The sequence below is a fragment of the Macaca nemestrina genome, chromosome 14 (assembly GCF_043159975.1).
Source record: "Macaca nemestrina isolate mMacNem1 chromosome 14, mMacNem.hap1, whole genome shotgun sequence".
In the NCBI taxonomy this organism is placed as follows: domain Eukaryota; kingdom Metazoa; phylum Chordata; class Mammalia; order Primates; family Cercopithecidae; genus Macaca; species Macaca nemestrina.
In genome coordinates, this window is record NC_092138.1 from 42,671,886 (window position 1) to 42,692,474 (window position 20,589).

The 20,589-nt window shown below is 36.7% G+C and overlaps 1 long non-coding RNA gene across 1 annotated transcript in view; it reads right to left on the minus strand.

Moving 5' to 3' along the window:
- Positions 1-449: 449 nt before the first annotated feature.
- Positions 450-20,589, minus strand: part of LOC139358302 (uncharacterized) — a 187,389-nt gene continuing 167,249 nt past the window's right edge. Inside the window, exon 3 of the long non-coding RNA XR_011613062.1 lies at positions 450-522. This is a non-coding gene — a long non-coding RNA (uncharacterized lncRNA). The remainder of the gene's footprint in view (positions 523-20,589) is intronic.

A 20,589-nucleotide genomic window follows, 5' to 3' on the forward strand; every position in this document is an offset into this window, starting at 1 on the left:
AGGGCTTGTTAGAATCAATTTGAACAAGATAATATGTCAGTTTGAGTGAAATGAGAAGCATTAAATGTGATTAAAACCTGAGATACAAGTGGTGGGAAATGAGGTTGAAGGGTTTGTGTAAGAAAGATTATGAAAAGCCTTGCAGACTAATGAGGATCCATGATCATTAAGAATTTTAGATACAGAAACAATAAATAGTAAAAGAAAAATTAGTCTCATCTTTCGTACAATTTCATGATTGTCTTCTTTACTGAAGAGAAGAGGATCATCCAATCTACAGCTGAAAATGTCACTGTTAACAAATTTATGAGCAATATGAAAGAGAGAACTTGAGCAATCAGAGTTAATTCATATTTCACGTGCAACTCTTGGGTATGTTTTTTCACATTAACCAAGTGGCTCAAATATATATAATATCCTTACTTACATCACCTCAATTCCTTTAACTCCTGTCCTCAAGTGAACTTTATTTCATAGAGGAGTTCTGTTATAATAAAAACCAGAAGAGACTCTAGATGTTGCCTGGAGAAGAGAAGATTAAAGAAACCATGTAAAGTCTTCACTGAGATGAAATTAGTGTCAGGATAATGTGTCCTATTTCAACCAAACTAAAACTCTAACTTCAGCCTTCTCAGTTCTTTGCCTTTCAGGAATATCAGGGAACTGCAATTGAAATAACAAACTACATCAGCCACAGAAAAGAGTGATGTCAGTTTTCTGGAGAAGTGAAGATGTCTGGATATAAGATTGGATAGATATTTATTAGAAAGAATCCCTCCAAGAAGGCTGAAGCTAAAAATATAAAACTTAACCCTAAGAAGTATAAGAAAGTGGTATGCATGATGTTCTGGTCAAAGTATACAAAAAGGACATTCCTTTTTTTAAGAAGTGAAATCTACAGATGAATTACTGTGTAATTGATTTACTGTGGAATTTACTGTGTAAAAAGAGAGTGTTGCTTTTTAGTAATTATTATATATATACACACACACACACCAGGCTTCTTAAGCTGGCAATGACTATATTTCTTTTCTTCTCTCAGTAATTATATTACATAATTACTGAATTATATTAATATATGTATACAATTCTATAATTATATATGTATATAATTCTAATCCTAATTATATTATATACACATATATAAGGTATAATTATATGTAATTATACTTTTAAATAATTTTATAATTATATATGCATATAATCTTAATATTATATACACATATACAAAGTATAATTATATGTAATTATACTTTTTAGTAATTATGTGTATACACATATGTGTGTATAAATGTATAATTATATATCTATATATTATATATCTATATAATATATAAGATATATATTATATATCTCATAATATGTAATATATATGACTGATATAGAAAATAGGGCACATTTTAATTGGAAGGCACAAACATATGATAAATGGACTCTTCCTCTGCGAATTCTAGAGAACAATTAGAGTGAGTACTGTTGAACTCCCCCAGTTTGCCTTATTAAGAGTGAAGTTGGCACTTCATTTTATAATCATTGCCTTATGCTCCTTTCCACAAATATCACAATTGCACAGACTCATGATGCTTGCAATTGTTTAATTTTGGGGAAAAAACAGTGCCATTCATCATCTTTTAGTTTTGAATTGTTCCATTGGTTCCAGTCACTGAGAAAAGTAAACAAGAAATATAGTCACTGTCAGCCTAGGAAGCCTCATATATAATGCCATAAACAGACAAATGGATTTGGGCAGAATGTAACCAGTTGGTAAAAAGAACAAAACAGACTCTACCTTAACAGTAATTTATAAGCATTCCTTTTCCCTTTCTTTATGTATTATTTTTGCATGCTGTATGTTTGTCTGTGTATAGGTGTACCAACTCTTAGCAAAAAAAATCTCCTTCAGGGATATTACGGGAGTAAAGTATGTTTAACTGTTGAACAGACAATTGCCATAAATACTTATTGTAATGCATTTCTCACCAGGATTATACATTATTAAATGGCTACTATTTATGATCAATGTGATGTCCATACCTTCTACCAAAAAACTAATTGTGATAAAAAGCTGAAGACAACTTTCCAGTTTTGGTCAGAGGTATAGAATTAGGCAATCCCTAGCAATCAACAGGAAGAAAAGGCTATCTTCTTTTTGAATTTATATAGGAGATAACACATGAATAAATTATTACAATGTGAAGATTATTTAATCCTAAAGTCAATACATTGGTTCTTCCTTCCAAAAACATTTTCTACTGAAAACAAATAGTGGTCATAAAAATATACATAACAAGCTTGGCAGTCATTTGCCTCTTTAAAATCAAGAATCTTTAAATATTTTTACCCTTTGACCAAAGAATTCCAGTAAGAGAATGTTTCTGTAGAAATAGCTTTACGTGGGGAAAAACACATATTCCCGGAGGTGTTCAGTAGAGTGCTATTTATAATGGAAATAAATCTGGAATAACCAAGAAGCCCTAAAAGAAGAGCAATTATGTACGTTTTGCTACAAACTAAAATATTATATTGCAATTATTTTATAATAATATTTTAAATGAAATACATATTAGCTCATAAATTTAAATTAAAAGTTAAATTTAAATAGTTAAAAAACTCACCCACATAAGTAGCAGGATACCAACACAAGAATTCTCAAAATAGTCCCACATTGAAAAGATCCCAAATGTCCATAAACAGTAGAATGAATAAATAAATTGTGGACTATACAGACAAGGGAACCTTATTAAAAAACGTAAGTTAACTATGTACAAATGAACAAAATTGATGAAGCCTATTAATATTACTTTAGGCAAAAGACGTCACAAAATATGTATAGTAAGATTCAAGGATAGAAAGTTAAACAACAAACAATGTTACTTAGAGAAGCATATATAAGCAGTAAAAGTTCAGATTAATAAATAAAAGGAAGGATATGATTATTACAAGGTCAAGATAGTGATTACCTCCAAGTAAGAACAAGGGGGATATGATTAAGAAAGTACAGATCATATACAGGCTTACAGAATGCTGACAGTGTCCTATTTCTTGACCTGAATGGTGGCTGTAGAGATAATTCTCTTTAAGTCAGTCATTACTTGAACTGGGACTTGAAGAATAGATAGAATTAACATAAGTAATGATGGGATGGAAGGAATTTCCAGAGTTTGAAACAGTATAACCAAAGGGAAATGTATTAGTCCCTTCTCATGCTGCTATAAAGAACCACCCGAGACTGGGTAATTTATAAAGAAAAGAGGATTAGTTGACTCACTGTTCTGCAGGACTGGGGAGGCCTCAGAAAACTTACAATCATGGCAGAAGGAGAAACAAACACATCCTACTTCACATGGTGGCAGGAAGGAGAATAATTATAAACCCAGAGCAGGGGGAAGCCCTTTATAAAACCATCAGATCTCATGAGAACTTATTCATTATCACGAGAATAGCATGGAGAAAACCACTCCCATGATTGCATTACCTCCCACGGGGTCCCTCCCACCACATGTGGGGATTATGGGAACTATTATTCAAGATGAGATTTGGGTGGGGACACAGCAAAACCATATCAGGAAATATGTAGGGAAACACAACAGACAAGTTTGGCTGTATCAATGAGTATACAAAGAAAAATAAGGGGAAATTAAACTGAAATAAGACAGCGTAAAAAGTCCCTGCACACGAAGCAAATCGGTTACAACAGTAGGAGTTATGTAGTGGTATTATAAATAATTCATTGACCTGGACTATTCCTTTGCTTCTGATTTTTCTATATTTCCCTGAAACTTCAGTATCATTCTGATACCCCAAACCACTGAGACACGGAACAGGCAAGGTTGTAACAGCCTTGTCAATCCCTTCCTTCCAAGACTGACAGGAGTTTAATATACCCACTTTCCAACACCATGGAGTTTTAAATCCACCAACTCTTATTTGTCCCGGTCTCTAAGACTGAAATACTGTTTTGGTTCTTATATGCCATTATTTTTTGTTTAGTTCCTATTCTAGAGGAAGCGCTAATGTGGTTGAGCTTTCAAGTCACAACTACATAAATTCAGATTCACTCCCTCCATGTTTCATCTGCCTAACGGGAACATCATTTTCACACTTGGAATTCAGTGTGGAATACAGATTGCCTTTGGATGGTATATATGCTTATCTCCCTGATAGCCCCTGATAGCTGGGCCTGCTCTCCAGTTAATGTGTGACTAGTGCCTCCTCCTCCATAAGCCTGCCTGTTAGAAGTGTAGAAAAGTTCCATAATTTATTGAGTCTCCATTTCCAACTTTCAGAATAAAAATGATACGTGTTCAACAAATAACGGGAATGCAAATCAACTGCTACATATGTAAAGAAATTGAAACCACATCAGATTGCTATTTTACATTAAAAATGTTTACATCATTATTTCTAGAAGTAATGGAAAAACAATTAATATAAATTGCAATTATCAAAAGTAATATTTTAAAACCCAGAAGTCTATTTATCAGGAGAAATGAAATCACACTTGCCTAAATATTTAATATAAATTGTGTTTGAAATGTACTCTTGTAGTATAATTCCTAGATAAGAAATAAGAAAAATTCAAGCAATTTCTAAGGATCCTATACTGTTCTTCTATTTACAAGTAGAGATAACTCATAGACAGCATTTTCCTTTCCCTTGAGAATGAAGGGCACTTTGTTTTTGTATATTTTTTTAAAAAATATTTTCCCAGTAAAACAATCATAAAAGAGGGTGGTGCAAAGCAATTAAAATATCTTTGGTTATAAATTCTTCCTTTAGAGACTATGATTTGTAGTGATTCATCTGGTTTCACAAATAGTGATTATAATAACATTGCACTACTGATTTTTTTCTATGCAAATATTTGTTCCAATCCAATTTATCCTGAGTTACTCCCATTGAAGCAGCTCTCATAGTGTGCCTGAGAAACCAGTTCGGTTAATGTCTTCTGTTCTCTAGTTTTTTGATTGTTGCATGAGCCAGTGTGCAAACCAAGGGATTTGTCAACTCTCAATTATTGTCCACCATGTGCTGCATATTATTAAAGTACAATGTTTTCCTTAGACCATTTTCTGTGTAAAATTGCAAATCAATTCCAATTTTTGAATGGGCATACAAAAGAATATATCTACCTTTATTTACTTATGTGTTACTATTAGTCAAATCTCTTTGACAGCAAATAATTGGCAGTTACTCAGGCTAGATCAAGCAGGAAAAAAAAAAAGAGAGAGAAATTCAGAAGTCCTCTGAGAAAGACAGAAAAACCATCAGGAACCTTAGTGGAATTCTCTCAACTTTCTTACTTTCTGTGAACCTCTTTGTGAAGATTGGCTTTCTCTGCTTTCAAGTCCACATAGGAGAATATGGTTGTCCCACACTTCTGAGTTCTTAAGCTCCACAAACACACATAAAATACAATTTACTGTTTCCCAGTCTCTGTTCTCATTATTATTATTATTATTATTATTATTATTTTTAGACAAAGGGGTTGCTCCAATCCCATCCTGGTGTTCAAGTCTTGCCTTTACCAGGGGTCAGACCAAATATGGTAGCTTATGGGGGTGACAGATGTTTCTATGATAGATCTGGAGCCCTTAAGTGTGTCCACTACAATCTATCTCATCCAAAATCAGCATTCTTGCTTCTTGAAATACATGTCTGTACTCTTATTACTACATCCCTCTTCAATTTGATTTGAGGCCTAGAGCCTGAGAAGAGGGCCTATGAGTCTACACAGATACATTTTGCAATAATTAGTACCTTTAAAATAAAACACAAAAGACTTCCAGGTCTACTTTGATTCAGTTCCCTCAGGTGACTTTGGCATGTACAACATGTAGCTATTAAAGACTGCTGCTTCAATTTTCATACACAGCCTCACTAAGCAGAGAGACAATCTGAAGCAAATGCAGGAATATATGTTACGAGGAGGAATCTGTGTGGGTATTAGGATAAAACAATGTGCAATTCAGTCCTCTTATTAACGAGCCATTTCCCCTTCAGGCAAATTATTTCACTAACATATGATAATGAAGGACTTCAGTCAGGCCTTTTTCACAAATTGGACATGTTGTTGGACAGGTGCCACTGTCTTGGAAATAACACAAAGCTTTTTCAGCAGAACTTTCTCACAAAGCAACTTCGGGAGAGAACGCACAATCCCATCACTCCCAGATTATCTGATGTGAAACTTCGGAGGCTTTCCTTATGGGATGAAAGAGACAAGAAGGCATTTGGGTAGTAAAGGAAAACTAAGACTTTCAGAGAAGAACAAAAAAGATGAATGTAATTAATGATAAAAGATATTAACAAGACATACACTACAGAAAATAGAAATATTATCCTCTTAACCTCTTTTATTTTGTTGGTTGTATAAAAATCTATAGCTCAGAAGCAGTAAGTTTGGAAAGATGAAGTGACCTACTCATTATAGCAAAGTACTACTGAAAAAGCTCAATTTTATACGTATTACTTTAAAAACTGGCACATATTTAACAAACAAAACATATTTGATGGGATTAAAATTCTTATGTCACATGGGCAACAGAATGAATTTTAGAAAATCATCTTCTTTGCTCCAAAGAATTGCAAAATTACAATGAAACATCTGTCAGCAAAGTATTCATTTGTAGCATCGTTTGGAAGATGGGTAATTGATGGCAGTATGACAAACTGAAAGCCAAGTATCTCTGTGGAATTTTACCAATGAGGAGAAAAATATTATAGAACTATAATACATTTTAAAAGAGAGAGAAGGGAAAAGGAGCTGAGGAAAGCAAGAAAAGAAGGAAAAGAGGGAAGCAGGGAGAGAGGAATGGAGGGAGAGGAAAGTAAGAAAAAAAAAGAAGCAATGGTGAGAATTGTGCATTATTGCTTTGAGAAGTCCCACAACCAATATCAATTTCGCAGATTCTCCCTTTACTCTGTCCCATTTTATAAGATTTTATGGCTTTAATTACGTTAGGGACAGAAGTACAATAAAAAAAGCAGTGTGAGTTTCTAAAAACACAGACTCCAGTCATTCCTGTGAGACCCCTGTCAGGATTTTGGAATAGAGAACATACCTACTTTATGAGAAGTATTCACTAAGGACAGCCCATTTGTTGCTTTGGTTATTATAACCAGCATTTACATTGTACCAAACAGTATCAAGGTGCTAAACCACAAAATAAGCAGTGCATAATATGTGCTTTGCCAGTAGTGCAGACTCAAATAGCGTATCTACTTCAGATTAAATTTTACCCATGTCTTTCATCCTAACATTCCATCCACTCTAATCATTGGGGTATGAGATGCTGATGTTTCAGTCCCTAGGATTTTCATCAAAGGTAATGTTAGAATATCTTAATGTCCAGAATAAGGAAGCCAATTCCCTTTCCCTTTAAAGCCGCACTCCAGGACAATTTAGAGGAGAACGGACTCAGCTACACCCTGGCACAGAGAACTACTTCTCAGTGAAATGATGGTAAAATGAAAGGTTTGGACAAAAGCATTTTATCTTTCTCCTATGTGATGTTATTATTGCTGGGAAGCCACATTGGATCCAATCTTCTCTAACTCTGAAAAACATTCTGCCACAAAAACTGCATTAGCTTCCTACCTGACCTGAAATTTTTTGGACCAGCATTCCTGATCTAGACTATATTACTATTCCAGTTACAAATTAACTGCCCAAGTTTCCTCATATGTAAATTATTTTGCATATAGAAAATGGTTTCTGAAAGACCACTGGTATTTGTGGCAACTGGTTTCTGTACTGGATTAGGAATTCTTTGTGAGTGGGGGCTATGTCTTGTATTACTGTATCTTCAGTTCCTAGCACAACACTTGGAACAGAGTAAGAGCTCAACAAGTAATGGAGGAACAAGTGGGCTCCAAATGAAGCATCATATAGAAAGAGGAGACCCTCATTGCTCTCCCATTAGACAGTGACAGCACGTAGGAAGATAAAATTCAGTTTGCATTGAGTTTTCAGTATCTATTTCAGCCACAGACCAAGATCACAAGAAGACAGCACATGTACAAAGACACCTGACACCAAAATCTCAAGAGTAAAGACTGGGTTAAAGATGAAGGAAGGATTGACAAGGCATTCAAAACTAAGCTTGATTGTTGTGACAATATATTAATAACGAAGAAGGAGCAAATTAACTGCTGACAATTGGGAAATGTTGCAGTGGATCTGAGCACATCAATGAAATAAAATAGTATACATTCATGAGAAATGTTAGCTTCAAAGAGTCTTTAATGGCATGATACATTAAATACCTCATGGAGCATTGCAGATGCTATTGACTTATTAACCTTGCCCTTTGGATGTTCCAGCTGTGCTGCTGACTGAGTCACATAAGTTCAAGCTGACAGAGCCAATACAGAGCTTCTTCCTTCTGCCCAAGGCTTCGCTGTTGACAATGAGATGTGGCTCACCACTGACATACATGCAGAGGAATTAATAACCTGCACTGCAAACTACAGACTTGTGGGAAAGAGTAGGGGGTGAATAAATTCTTTCCTTTTTACCCCCATGATTGATAATCCTATGATATAGACTGTAAGCCTTCTTAGAGAATGTTTCCATGAAACTGAGCCCTCAGTTGTGCTTAGCAGCCGTTAAATTGATAATATTTATATTGATTTTCCCTCCTTCGCTGTTTCACTCACCCTTTTCTTGTTTCTGCTCCCTGAAATTGCACTCCGTAGTGAAATAATAGCACATAAGGCTTTGCCTCAAATTCTTCTTTCTGCAGAAACTAGGTAAAATATTTAGACTGATCCTAGAAAGAAGACATTCATTACAGGATTTATGAACTGAAATATCCAGTTTTTGAATGGCACCAACCACTTTGGCCAATCCCTAGGGTTGTATTACTCTCCAGCTACCTATTATTTTACCTGTGGAGTCTTAGACAATCTTTAATGGAACATCATACTGGCACATAAACTTGATGATATCCTACTTATTTGAGTTGGTGAGCAGGAATGACAAATACATGATATGCTTTAGTAAGATACATGCATGTTCGAGGATTACAAATAGACTCCATGAATCCTCAGGAGTCTGCCACATTTGTAAAGCTTTTCTGGGTCCACTGGCCTGGGGTCTATTGGGTAAAGCATGTGGTTGCACCTTAAATCTCATACCACGAAGAAAAAACAAAGCAGTTATACACTGTTTAAATTTGAGAGGCCACATATATTACTTGTGCTGAAACCCATTTATTTGGAGACTTAAAAGACTACTAATTTTGAATGGTAGTCTGGGTGAAAGAGAAATCTATAGCAAGTCTAGACTGCTTTAGGGAATGCTGGTCTTGCCGTTTGAACCACAGACTAGTTAATAAAATGGATGTCAATGGTGAATAAGGTTGCTGTGTGGAATCTCTGTCAAACCCCAATGAAAGATGCACAGTGTAGACCCCTAGGATTTTGGAACAAAATCTTCTTGGACAAAATGTACCCTCTGTTTGATAGTTCCTAAGTACCTGGGCATTCATAGAGCCTAAATGAGTAATTGTGGTTTACAAAGTGACTATACAACAGAAACTGCCCATCATAAACTAAGAATTATCAGATCTGGGTCAAAGTACAGGGTATGTTGCACTATGAACAGGTTTTTGGTTCTATGATACAAATTGTATTTTGGGGATTGGGACTGAGCAGTTTCAGAAAGCATAAGTAACAGGTGATTGGGTTCTCATATCGATTACCCTTATCACACTACAATGTGACTTCAACTTACACTGATGGCCATATAGGAATTTTGTTTTATTTTGTATTGTTTTTAGAGATGGAGTTTCACTACGTTGTGTGACTGGACTCAAACTCCTGGGTTCAAATGGTCCTCTCACCTCAGCCTCCTAAGTAACTGGGACCTACAAGTGCATGCTAACGCACCTGACTTGGATGGGAAATTTTTATAATTAACAGTATCAGAGAAGAAATGAACTTGAGTTTGGTTCATGGATGAATTGACACAGTATGTTAGTGTTGAAAATTAAATTGCTACCACGTTGAAACCCTGTAGAAGGTGGTCCTAAGACACCGTGGTGAGCTGTGAGCCATCGGGTTTTAGCTGAGTCAGTGTGTATGTGAAGGGAGAAGTGGTCGGAGACCCAACTAGAAGCAAGGACTTCCAGGCAGTGACAGCGGTTTTGGATTGTTGGTAAAGGGCCAGGAAGGAAAAAAAAATTGGGAAATTAGATATAAGAAAACATGAGAGAATACCAGGAGCTCTGGGTTGTGCAAAATGTATTACACCCAAGAGGGACTTCAGGTTTTCTCAGTCACAACTGCCTCTTGTTCCAGCTACCACTGTGGTAGCAGATGTATGTGTTCTGACCAACCTTAGGTAGGTGCAAGCTGACAATTTCACACCTATACATGCCCCTCCTGCCTCCTACCTGGGACTTCTCTGCTGAAGCCAAGACTTAAGACACAGTCAGACCCCACTGTGCCCCATTTTGTACCTAAGCACACACAATGCAGAAATATGGGGAAACGTATATCATATGGTGAATTGGCCAGCAAAAGTGGAGCCGGTGTATAAATGTTCTCCCTTTTTTCCCTGAGATGAAATGTGCTAATACAGAGGTTATGAAATTTCCCAGAGGATAGACCCCAAGAGCATGTAATCTTATTGTCAGCCAGCTTAATAATGTGTCTCTGTATTAGCATTTTCTCTTCCTTGCTTTTATTTCCTTTGCCCCCTAGATTATAATACAAATTAAAGTCCCAGACTCTTCTTTCTGAGAAACCTATGGTAAGGGACATGGGAAAATCATCATGGTATAAAGTTATGTGACAAAAGCAAGATATGAAATTCTATATTAGAATGATTCCAGTTTTATATAATTGATGTCTAGAAAATAGTATTAAGAATACTATATTGAACATTAGAGCATTAACAAGTATTAGGAAAGCAGGATTAAAAATAGTTATTTATTTATTTTTAAATTCTCTGTTTCCCAAATTTCTTACAGTGAACATGTGTGCTTTCAAAACCTGAAAAAATTTCTATGGGAAAAACTGTCAGTAGATTTCTACAACAGTAAGGGCATGATCATGGCAAGGTACCCAGCAAACCAAATGTCATGGTAAACAAGTATGGAAATCAAAACCAAGCAAATCCAAGGTCAAAATGTCAGAAGCTAACAAAGGGATAAGGCTGAGGGATAAGAGAAGATAAGGAGTTTGGTCCTGTATAGTTTACAGTGGCTGTCTTATTTGGAGGACCTTTTGATATATTACCTGTTGCATGAAACCTACCATCTGGGTGAACACCTAACAGAGGTATGGTGTGATAAATATATGTTGTAATTAAAAGTTAGCACCTGTGACTGTAAGTAGAGGACAATCATGTAGGCTATGAACAGAATATTTAAAATCTGAAAAAGTCTCAGAAATTATAGACTACAGAAGAAATAAATTATATTAAGGGAAATTACATGTATAATTAGATGAAAAATATTATTATAGTAGTATCTGTTACAGGACCACAACTTAAGAAGGCAAATGCATTTAGAAAAATAAGTTCAAGATTTGGGGATACAAGGAACTAGGACATAGGCAAAACTGTTCTTGTTGGGCATAAGAACAAGGAACTTGCTTGTTGCTTAGAGAAGGGGATATGGTGTGAGGGGTTAGGTGGCAGAGATAAGATGAGAATGAGTGAGGGGGCAGATGGATGAAGGCAGGAAGTATGAAATGATTCTTTCTTTTAATCTACAAGTCTTCGATCAAGTTTTCAGAACCCTGTAATTTTCTGTGGGACTTGTAGAACAATGAAAACGAGCTGGATTAAAGAACAAGCTAAGTTTGTTGCAAAGCACTGAAAGAGGCAGGAATGCAGAAGGAGAGAGAGGAGAGATTTGCGGAGATGAAAGAGGGCCTGTGGGCTGTCACAGGAGGTAGTGCTGGAGCTAGAGACAAGCATAACCAGATCCCTGGGTCTATTAACTTCATGGGGGCTGGAGGCTGGTTGCAGAACTCATGACAGGAGAAATCATGTAAAGCCAATGTAAGTTTGGGATACGCAGCGGTCAGGACGAGGAAAATAAGCCTGCGTTAATAGTCAGGAAACAACATAAGAAAACTAGGTCTCAGAAAAGATGCTGCCTTATGAGAAATAAGATTACTTATTTCTCATCATGTTTCCTGTCACCCCTCTGCCAGATTTGTAAAGTAGAACCAGAAATGTACAGCAGCCATCTCGGAAGAATTTCCTACCACAATTTATTTTAAAAAATAAAGCTAGCCTGGGTGTGGTGGCTGATGCCTGTAATCCCAGCACTTTTAGAAGCCAAGGCAAGTGGCTCACCTGAGGTCAGGAGTTCAAGACCAGCCTGGCCAACATGGCAAAACCGCATCTCAACTAAAAATACAAAAAACAGCCAGGTGTAGTGGTGTGCACCTGTAATCCCAGCTACTCGGGAGGCTGAGGCAGGAGAATTGCTTGAACCCGGGAGGCAGAGGTTGCAGTGAGCCGAAATGTCGCCACTGCCCTCCAGCCTAGGTGACAGAGTGAAACCCTGTCTCAAAAAAGGGAGGGAGGGAGGGAGGGAGGGAGGGAGGGAGGGAGGGAGGGAGGGACGGACGGACGGACGGACGGACGGAAGGAAGGAAGGAAGGAAGGAAGGAGGGAGGGAGGGAGGGAGGGAGGGAGGGAGGGTGGGAAGGAAGGAAGGAAGGAAGGAAGGAAGGAAGGAAGGAAGGAAGGAAGGAAGGAAGGCAGGCAGGCACGCACGCACGCACCAGTAAATGAAGTTAAGCAAGTCATTATAACTTGGAATTTTATTAGAAGAATGCAGTTTCAAATTTAAATAATAAATACTTGGTGAAAGAGACGATAATTTTACCAAAAAAATCAGATAAGACCACAAAATATTTATATTTCTACTTTTTACGCTCAGTCAGTGATGTCAATTTGACTAATTCAAAAGATGGAAAAAGTTCTGGAGGAAGAAAAGAGACATGGTGATGTTTGTTAGACACACAGGTAATAGGGATGAAGAGAAAGGGACTGAGAAAAATAAGAAACATGGCCAAGCACGGTGACTCATGCCTGTAATCTCAGCATTTAGGGAAGCCAAGGCGGGTGGATCATTTAAGATTAGGAGTTCCAGACCAGCCTAGCTAACATGGTGAAACCTTGTCTCTACTAAAAATACAAAAATTAGACAGGCGTGGTGATACATACTTGTAGTCCCAGCTACTTGGGAGGCTAAGGTAGGAGAACTGCTTGAACACGTGAGGTGGCGATTTCAGTGAACTGAGATCGCGCCACTGCACTCCATCCAGCCTGGGTGACAGAGCAAAACTCCATCAAAAAAAAAAAAAAAAAAAGACACCGGATCAAATTAAAGAGGAGCAGGGCCAGCTTCCCAGATGTGTGCCAGATCCAGTCGTACAGGACCCTACACTTAGAAAGATTCCAAGTTTGGCTATATGCCCTGCTATCAGGGTCTTGAAATTCTTAGTAGTAATTTACTAATAAGGGATCTCCACTTTCATTTTCCACTGGGCTCCACAAGTTATATAGTCAGTCCCAAGGCTGAGTTCAAATGGAAAGGAGCAAATAGTTTTTTTAAATTTGTGTTAAAATTAAAGAAACTGGAAGTCAAATGAGCATTACATAGCAGTCGCTTGATGAATATGTACTAGGCAGTACCGATTATTTGACCCTGTTTCATTGTCATTAACCTTTTGCAAAGTGAGACCTCTTTGTGGCATCCCCTTGAGTTCTCTAGGCCCTATGGCATGGAGAAAAGCTAAACAAATATGCAAGTTTGACAAGGGGAATAAACATCAACACTCACGATGGAAAAGTACACAAGAATGTGCAGACATTCGGAGGTGATCCTTCGACCAAAATGATGAGGCCTGGGACACCTATAGGACCCCAGAATCAGCCACTTGGAGAATAGGAGAGGGAGGAACCACACAATAAATTGAAGTGCCTTTACACCCTCTAATACTAATAAATTAAAATGCCAAAATTCCAACCTGAAATAAATCTACCTCATGCAAATTTTCCTTGAAAATGTAATTACGTGATAGTATTTTATTCTAGTCACTGTGCTAGACTCTGGAAGTTTAGTGGTAAAATAGACAGACCATGGTGTCAATTTTTTTTAATTTTTAATTTTTTTAGAGATAAGGTTTTGCTCTGTTGCCTAGGCTGGAGTGCAGTAGTGTGCTCATAGCTCACTCTACCTTCTAAGTCCTGGGCTCAAGTGCTCCTCCCCTTTCAGCCACCCAAGTACTACAGATGTACTACAAATGTACATTATCATGCCTCGCTTTAAAAAAAAAAAAATTATAGATACTAGATTTCACTGTGTTGTCCAGGCTTGTCTCAAACTCCTGGGCTCAAGTGTTCCTCCCACCTCAGCCTCCCAAAGTGCTGGGATTACAAGTGGGAGCCAACATGCCTGGCCATGGTGCCAGTTCTAAGACAGTCTATAGCCTAGCAAGTCGAGGTACACAAGTAACAGTATTGTTAATATTATGCTTTGAAGAAAATACAATGTTATGAAAATTTATACATTAGAAGACTAACCTAGTATGAAGGAGAGGATTCAGAGGTTGCTGAAGAAATAGCATTTAATTTAAGATTTGCATGAATAGGGGTCAGCCATGTTCAGGGTAAAGGATCTTAAAGGAACATTTTAGGCATATAGCCACTATAGTGCTATGGAAAATTATATGAGGTCTAAAGTCCCCAAAGCAGACAATTTTGCTTTTCTTTTGTTCTCCACTGTGCCCTACCATCCAACAGTGCTGGGCACACAGTAGATGCTCAATAAGCATTTATTGGATGAATGAATTAATGAATCGTATGTTCTAGGAAAGCACTAAAGTTTGAAAAATTCTAAACCAAAGGGGTCGTGATAGAAACAACCCTACAAGGAGTAAACAGACTGTAGGAAATAACAAGTAGAAGTGAAAATAAATTCAGAAAATTGTGTAGAAGGCATCACTACTCAAGGTCTGAATGAGCTTGAATCATTCCGTTTTGGAATCTCAATCCTGAGTCCAGCAGAATGGCAACCCTCAGGCCATACATAAAGGAAGTCTACAGTTTAAAAAGTTGCATAACCTACACATATTTTATGCAACTCTAAGTAATGAAAACTCCTTTATAGAAACCCGCTCTACCTTAGTAACTCCATCTAACTTTGAGTAAACTTTACCATGCATTGCCTATGAGTAGTTAAGGCTTAGATAGAAATGCTTCTCTTTCATTTTTTTTTTTTCAGTCTAAGATAGGCTGACCACTGATCAAGATGAGGGTTTTTATTGCCTAATTCTTAAATCAGTTTACTGGATTGTTTGACTTGGCCAGAAATATAAAGCTTAACACAGACTCACTGTAGTGTGTGATTCAGGACTTGCCTCCCTTTTCTTTTCTATGATTCTATTGTCTCTACCACAGTTACCACACCCAAAGAGTCAATTTCCTGCAAGAGTGACTTCAGTCCTTGCAATAGACAGAAAAAGAAATTGGAACCTTACTTAAATTATTGTTTGCTCTTTCAGACTTTATAATCACCTAAAAGAGAACCTCCTCTTTTCACTGGCTAATCTTTCTGTCTCTACATGAACACAGTATAATTGAAAATATTTGTTAATTAGTATGCTTTGCCTTTCACATGTAATAAATTACAAAAACCAGTAGGATCTATTTAAAAATCACAATATCTTTTAATCATTTCCTTGATGAAGCCCATTATATGTATAACAAATAGAGCAAGGAGCTCCTAAAGGAAATAATTATGTCTTACACAGTTTTTAACTATTTTAAATTCATTTTAATATGCCTAGTACATATTTTTCCCTATTTACAGCCCATTTTCTCATTAAACTATTATTAAAATATATTTTTATTTATCATTTATTTTGTACCAGATTTAAACAACCACATTTACATTACCATTATTATATTAAATAAATAAGTCAATACATATAAAGTTTTGAAAACAGTTCTGGGCATAGAGTAAGCACTGAATAAATGTTGGCTATTGTTTTCTCATTTAATCTTGACACCTCTAACAGTATCTGACAAGGTGGGTATTATCCCACACCACACATGGGGACACAGTGCTTGGTGAGATAAAGTATAAGGTGACTTGCCCACAGTGATCCAGGATCATACCCTGTCATGCAACCACCTCTCACTGTACATGATTTTAGAATATTCTTGGAATATACAAAAACCTGAACCTAGTTCAGAAATATGGCATAAGGCAGAGTCCATGTGGATACAAGACTATTGATTCTTTTTCTGTGGACAAGTGAAGGAGACCAGCAGAGTAAGGAGCATGGGATGCAAAGGCTGCTGTAAAGGCAACGAACAATCCAGCCTTTTGTGTATGTGGCTGTGCCACAGCACAAACCACCTGAGAGGGCTTATTCCTCCAGCACATGTACACAGCGCTGGCTCTGTACAAGGAGCTGTATTGGCACTGGGCAATCAGGCAACAGCAAGTGAGTCAGAAGCGATAACTATGCTCATGGAGCTAACAGACTAATAGCAAAATATATCCAAGACAAACAGATAAAATAACTGCAAAGTGTGACAAATATCATGAAGAAAGCAAACAGGATTCTGGGATAGAGACTTGGTTACAACTTTAGCTGTTCAGGAAGCAGTCTTTGTAGTTTTCCTTTTTTCAAATTAACTATTAAAATATGATCAATGCTACTCAGAGCCACTAAACATACATCATAAATAAGTGGAGACTGCCCCTTGAGTTCAAAAATATTTTAAAATTACTATAAAAAATCCATTAATTCTGGCCAGGTGCTGTGACTCACATGTCTAATCCCAGCACTTTGGGAGGCTGAGGTGGGTGGATCACTTGAACTCAGTAGTTAGAGACCAGCCTGGCCAACATGGTGAAACCCCATCTCCACTAAAAATTCAAAAATTAGCCGGGTGTGGTGGTGCACACCTGTAATCCCAGCTACTCAGGAGGCTGAGGCAGGAGAATCTGAATGATTAAAAACCAAAAACCATATAGTCTTAATGGAGTCAGAAAAAAAAATCGATAAAATGTGACATCTCTACATGACAAAAACTCAGCAATATTTTAACAAGTTCTTATAACCAAATGATATTCACAGAAATATCTAGAATAGCAGTCCTCCCACTTTAATTTGCATGAGAATCACCTGGAGGGTTTATTGAAACACTGATTCCTGGGACCTTCCGCTTTCCCGCAGAGTTTCTAATTCAGTAGGTCTGGGGTGATGCTCAAGAATTTCCATTACTAACAACTTCCCAGGTGATACTGATACTGCTGGTCCAGAGCAATTCTTTGAGAACTATTGACTCATACTCTTAATTGTAAAGTACTAATATGGAAGTATTTATGTTGAGGTCAGGATCAAAATAAGAATTTCCATGGATCAAAATAAGAATTTCCACTTCTATTTTATCACTCCTAGACCCTATATCAATGAAGATAAATGTAAGAATGTTCAATATAGTAGTGATAGCAATAGCAAACAAAATGAAATAATTTGTTTCCATCAAAGAGGTATGGATAAGTTGTTGAAAAATTATATCATGAACAATCTACAACTACCCACTAAATATCTGTGCTAACATAGACATATGTTGTTAAGTGGAAAATATCAAACTGCAAAATGAGGACATTTGTGAAGGTTTTGAAAACCTATAAATTAAGGCAACACACGTTAATACAACACATTTAAGGTAAAAAAGCTATTGCAATTGGGGCTAGAAGGCTACCCATTAACTTCAGAATAGTGGTACCATTCAGGAGATGAGAGGGGAAACAGAGCTCCCTTCTGAAATCCCAGTACGGCTCCTTACATAGTTTGCATATTCAACCAGTTCACCATGAATGCAAGTTAGTGAAGGTTCATGCAAATAAATAAATAATGTTTTCTCCTTTATGATAATGGTGATTTGACAAACTTCTTGAAAGATCTCAACTCTTTTCTCTGAAAAGTTTCTTTGGGAAAATGTGATGAAGTAGAACCCTGCCATAACCACTACTGTTGGCAAGTTGCCTTGATTAAAATCGTTACCATATTGTGATAAACTTCTGGTAGTTGTGTTCATCGAATTGCAAGAAAATGTTATTCCCTTAAAGGAAATATTTGGTTTCATTAGCCTATAAACCTGTATTAGTTATTCTAAGTCACTGGTTCAAACTGAAACCTAGTACCTGGTTCATAATAATCAACTGCAGATAAATCAGTTTGAGTCACTATCATTTGTCTGTCCTCTGTAAGAGACACCGTTAATATTAAAATACTCAATAGCACCTGCTTACCATGTTTTCCTTCATACGAGATTTCCAGTTTCTTTGTAAGTTTGCCAAGTGTTTTCAAATGAGTCCCCTGGGAAAATGACCTATCAGTAATTTTTTTTCTGCATTTTCTCAGGCTGATAGCAGAGCAGCTCTTTGATCATGCTGAAGGTTGCACTTCTTAGCTTTCTAAGAACAGAGAAACCTTATGCTTGTGCAGCTAGGCAGAGCTTGCCAGCCCTGGATATTTTTATGTCTTACGTAAAGTTAAAAGCTAACCCCGTGGACTGCAGTTTGGAGGAATAGAGAGTGTCTCAATATTTTAACTAAAATTATGCTAAGCACTTCGTTTCAGTTTTATCTTTTGAAATGCCAGTCATTTGCTCTTTTTCGTTATTTTTTCCTCACATAAATCCTCTTTCTTTCCTACCCGATTCCTCCTCTTATACCCTATCTCAAACTAACACAGAAAATGATTATAGTTCTTTCACAAAGAAGTATTTTGTTTCCATGACCTGTAGTAATATCTGATAATATATGAGTAATTATTTTCCATAAATTAAAATAAAAGTAATCTTTCTTTTTCTTTCTATCTTGAAGTAGTGGGAGGAAAAATACTATTTAGAAGTGTCATGCCCTAAAATAGTGGAAAGCATTAGAGGAATGGGTTTCACATCAGGAAATCTAGGGAGGAAAAATCTCTTCCTCTGCGACGGTGTTAGGTTTCTTTTTCCAGAGAGGGCAAAAGTTCCACTAATTAAGATAAAAGCAAAACCCGGATGCCTGTAACAGCAGTAAAGTTCATTTAGTTTTCTTTTAGGCCAGAAAAGAAATCTGCCAAATTAACTCTAAATTTTATCTGGTCAGATTTAATTTTCTGATTGAATTTTCCTCTCTTTTCAGTGTCTTTGCATTTAGAAATAAAGCATGTTCAATTTCTAAAAAAATGTTTGTTTGTTTCACTCTGATTCTTCATAACATCATTGTGAATTGGTTTCCCTACCTGCGAAGTGTGGCTGTTTTTACCATAGAGACTAATTATAAAGCTCATCTCCTGGGAGCATAAGAGCTGGTTTATGAGTTCTAGGAGGTAACTGAAATGTGATCATCAGGATGAAAGCACAGTGAGCTCTGTGGGATTTGGGATAAGCAAGTATGCTCACGAAAGCATTTTTATTTCTTAGAAAAAGTTATTAACAATATGCCAGACAAACAACACATCTTTGACAGCACCCAAATAATGGTTTGCAGCCCCCATAGTAATGAAAGAATGAGCTCTGGTTTGAGACCACCTGAAAGCTGGAAATTAATTCGAAGTACAGGTTTGACCTAGTACTCAAGTAATTTAGGGAAGTTAGTTACATTCTTTAAGTCTCTATTTCCCCAGTTGATAACACTGTACCATAATGTTTCCACAATGAAACACAAATATAATAATAGCAAATCCCCCCTATGGTGCTTGCAAAATGAACAATATCATGCACACAAATGCTTTACACAGAGTTTGTCATATCCTACTTCCTCAGTAAATGTTATTTGTTATCATCTCATGAGAACTATTTTGTACACAACAATGTATTATACAGATTTAAAGTGTTTGGTTTATTTTACTATATTTAGCTGCATAATATTTAAATAATAAATTAAAAATAGCAAATCAAATAAAAAGTTTAGGTAAGTCAATCACTTCCAGAGTGGAGTTGGAGAGACAACATTTTAACTGATAATAATTTTACATGCAGATAAATGTTGATTGCAATAATTTTTTTTTTAATTATTATACTTTAAGTTCTGGGATACATGTGCAGAACGTGCAGGTTTGTTACATAGGTATATATGTGCTATGGTGGTTTGCTGCACCCATCAACCCGTCATCTACATTATGCTAATGCTACCCCTCTCCAGCCTCCCACCCCCTGACAGGTCCCAGTGTGTGATGTTCTCCTCCCTATGTCCATGTGTTCTCATTGTTCAACTCCCCCTTATGAGTGAGAACATGCAGTGTTTGGTTTTCTGTTCCTGTGTTAGGTTGCTGAGAATGATGGTTTCCAGCTTCATCTATATCCCTGCAAAGGAAATGAACTCATCCTTTTTTATGGCTGCATAGTATTCCATGGTGTATATGTGCCACATTTTCTTTATCCAGTCTGTCATTGATGGGCATTTGGGTTGCTTCCAAGACTTTGCTATTGTGAATAGTGCTGCAATAAACATATGTGTGCATGTGTCTTTATAGCAGAATGATTTATAATCCTTTGGGTATATGCCCAGTAATGGGATGGCTGGGTCAAAGGTATTTCTGGTTTTA